Source organism: Sardina pilchardus, chromosome 6, assembly GCF_963854185.1.
Source record: "Sardina pilchardus chromosome 6, fSarPil1.1, whole genome shotgun sequence".
NCBI lineage: Eukaryota > Metazoa > Chordata > Actinopteri > Clupeiformes > Clupeidae > Sardina > Sardina pilchardus.
Genome location: NC_084999.1, coordinates 35,812,967 through 35,816,873, shown reverse-complemented (window position 1 = coordinate 35,816,873; position 3,907 = coordinate 35,812,967). Strand labels below are relative to the sequence as shown.

The 3,907-nt window shown below is 38.1% G+C and overlaps 1 long non-coding RNA gene across 1 annotated transcript; it reads left to right on the top strand.

The window, feature by feature from the left end:
- Positions 1-248: 248 nt before the first annotated feature.
- Positions 249-1,900, top strand: LOC134082222 (uncharacterized). The gene is made up of 5 exons (XR_009939606.1): positions 249-411; positions 530-620; positions 822-890; positions 1,025-1,109; positions 1,388-1,900. It is a non-coding gene; the product is annotated as an uncharacterized LOC134082222 (long non-coding RNA).
- The last annotated feature ends 2,007 nt before the right edge of the window (positions 1,901-3,907 follow it).

Below are 3,907 nucleotides of genomic sequence, written 5' to 3'. Positions count from 1 at the left end.
TTTTGATATATTTTCCTTTTTTTCCCAAGTCAATGAATCAACAATTCCAAGAGGTGAAACAATGCATTTTCGACATCAACCAGTAAATTTAGACGTGTATATTAGAACATTTTTCACGATTAAATGATCTATAAAACATTTGGCCACTGTATTATTATTTCAGATGATCATGTTTTGAGTTAACTCTTGTTTTGTCTGTGTCATGGTGATTGTAGGTGCTGCAGGTGTTCCAGCTACTGTTTGGAGAAGATATTTCCTCTCAATTTATGGAAGTAGGGAATTTTTCTGAAGGCAGAAATCAAGGATTCAAGAACCCAAGTTGGACTCTTGATTCCACTGAGACCACTGTGTGCATTTTGAAATGTTCCAAATGTGTATCACGTCCATACGGAAGAAGTTCCAAGCCCACAAGTGAGTTCACTCACCAGATAGACACACATACGCATATAACACTAATATGTGTGCATGTATTTGTGTCTGTAACGGTTAGTTTATCCCCTCCTTTCATGTGTCTGTTATGACTTTGTAGTGGGCTCTATGAACTGTCCAGGGCAAAGTCGGTCTACCCTGATGACACTCCCTGTTCCTTGATGGTAACCATGGCTGCTGCCCTCAACGTGGTGGGTGTGGACTATAGGGCATGTTATTGAGCATGCTCTAATTTGTTTGTCATAAGTGCTATGCAATACATTAATCCAGAAAGTAATCATGATTATTGCAGTTACTTAAAAGTAGTCTTGAATTTGCGATTAGCCATGTTTTACCAATTCAGTTTGTTGTACAGCATGCATCATTTTGTTTATTCTTACTTTTATTGACAGAGCCCTCAGAAATAAACTGATATCAATAATTAATATGGATGGTGATTGTGGCAAGGGTGCCTCCATAAGGTAATTATCGTTTATATTTGTACATCTGATAGACTTACCTTGCTTATTTTTTTTTAATTCTATGATTTTACAGATTAATCAACAATAACTAATTGTAAGGCAATCTTTTTTATTATTATTATTATTTTTTAAAGGTGCCATCCAGAAGCCCCAGCCTGGAGCCAGTGGCTGCTATTGCAAGACTCATGGGGGATGATCTGCAGGCAAAGCTACGATTAGGTATGATAACACAGAGACATACTACTGCGCAGAAGTGTAGGGTCACTTTCAAATGGCCTCTCTATTAAACTAAATAAATAAATACCGAACATATCTAAGTGCACTCCCAAACTTTCTAATACAAGTATATGTTGTTCACATCTGCATTACTTATAACTATTGTGCCTGACTGCTTGTGTGGGTTTGCTTTTATGTGTCACACACAAGCAGAGTAGTTTGCATTGATTATATTCATGGACAGGGTCAATTGTAATGTATGCTTCCTTTCTCTTTCACAGACACTTGACATTTACTGCGAAAGGTACCATCAGAGCACCTCTCCCTACCCTGCAGGATATCTATACCAGAAAAGTACAACAACGGCCCAAAACTATTTCCAAAAGACATTTCACACCCTGACCATGGACTGTTTAAACCACTGAGGTCAAGCAGACGTCTCTGTTCCCACATGGCTAAAACAGAAAGGAAACAAGGAGTCTTTTCTCAATATGCTGCTCCATCGCTCCACCCCTGAAACATCAGTTTCGATCTTGAACACATGAGGATGTTGCCTCAAGTTTGCCTGCAGACAGTCAATATAGACAGGTGTGTTGTTTTGATTTGATGTTTAGATTGCCATGCATACAGTATCTTTACAATAATGATGAACATGTATGAACAATGAACAAATTCTCATTTGGTTTTACCTACATTGGGATTAAAGGAACACTTAACCGTTTTTTCATATTAAACTACATTATTCCCTTAACTAAGACGAGTTGATACATACCTCTCACGTTTCAATGCGTGCACTCACTGGCTCTGGCGCGCGGCGCATCTTTGATAGCATTTAGCTAGCCCAATGCATTCATTAGGATCCAAACAGAGATGAAGTTAGAAGCGACCAAACACCTCCATGTTTTCCCTATTAAAATACAGCTACACGAGTAGTCACACAACCAAGTATGGTGAGACGAAATAAAACGTGGTGCATTTGTAAGAAGGTTAGAGGGATAACTATATTGTGTGGCGCAATAACATTGGGAGCACTTAGACTCTGCGCAGTAATATCCTCACTCCAAAGTGAAACTGAAAGTGCAGGATATTATTGCGCCACACAATATAGTTATCCCTCTTACCTGCTTACAAATGCACCACGTTTTATTTTGTCTCACCATACTTGGTCGTGTGACTACTCGTGTAACTGTATTTGATAGGGAAAACATGGAGGTGTTATGTCGCTTCTAACTTCATCTCTGTTTGGATCCTAATGAATGCATTGGGCTAGCTAAATGCTATCAAAGATGCACCGCGCGCCAGAGCCAGTGAGTGCACGCATTGAAACGTGAGAGGTATGTATCAACTCATCTTAATTAAGGGAGTAATATAGTTTAATTAAAAAAAAACGGTGAAGTGTTCCTTTAAATAATTTTGATTCTAAGGGCTCTCAGGGAACAAGGAGACGATGGCCCATGGGAGCCATGCAGTTTATTTATTTCAGTTAGCCTATTGGCTGGTTTCATTCTCATTGAGCTCATTTTGTGGGCAGCCGTGGTGTACTGGTTAGCGCACCGGGCTTGTAACCGGAGGGTTGCTGGTTCGATCCCCGACCAGTCCACCATGGCTGAAGTGCCCTAACCCCTCACTGCTCCCCGAGCGCCGCTGGTTGGGCAGGCAGCTCACTGCTCTGGGTTGTGTGATTCACCTCACTGTGTGTTCACTGTGTGCTGTGTGTTCACTAATTCGGTTAAATTGGGTTAAATGCAGAGAACTGAATTTCCCTCACGGGATCAAAAAAGTATATATTCTATTCTATTCTATTCAATGCAATTCAAACCAGCTAATAGGCTAACTGAAATAAAAGCATGCCAATCTCTTGGTATGGTGAAGGGTGTGTGTTGATGTGGGGTGATTTTAATTCCAGAGTCCAAGGGGACATAGTGTCCTGGATACATGAAATAACTGGCATTTTAAAAATAAAACAAATACAAATCTGCTAACCTCTATGGAAATTTAACACATAGGTTAACATAGGCATTCCAATACTTATATCCCCTGTATTTTAAGGAACAATTTATTTATTTACGATACATTATTAATTCACAAAGAAAATGTATGTCCTTAAAGGTTGAATATTTCCTCATTTTTTCATTTAAAGCATTAAGAGCAATTTCCAAAAGATGATTTTATATTGTCAACTTTAGCTTGTGTTCCAATACATTTGGGCTTGACTGTATGTCATTATTTATTAGTTAAATGTTTATGATTGCTTTTTGTAATGTCTGCACCTTAAAGTGTCAAAGTGTCAATGTAGTATATAGTTCATGAAATAAAAGTTTTAAATGCTACGGAATGGTCTATTTTTCTGATCCCCAAACTGATTTCTCAATTGTAACTCCTCCTTCTCAATAGTGTCTCATAGCAATGTCTCCTCATTTGCTCTATTATTTCTCCAAAGGAGAAACAAGTTATAAATGAGACTACACTCAAACATATAGGAGATCTCCACTAGGTCTCCCCTATTTCTCCTGTGTCTCAAACGAATATCTCTTTTGTGGCTCCTTCTTGTCTCATTAATATATGTCTCACCTATTTCTCCTAAGGCCATTTTAGGAGAAAGAACTGAGACAAAAATGATACTTCAATGATCCTAAAATGATCCTTAAATGAGAATCTCAATTTTGGCTCCTGAGCAACAGAAGAGATACAAATGAGAAACATTTTTTTCCTCTGGGTGTTTCTATACCATATATTTTGGAATTCATATATAAGTGTACATATATTGTTGATAATGTTAAGTATAAAAAAGTCATTTGTGT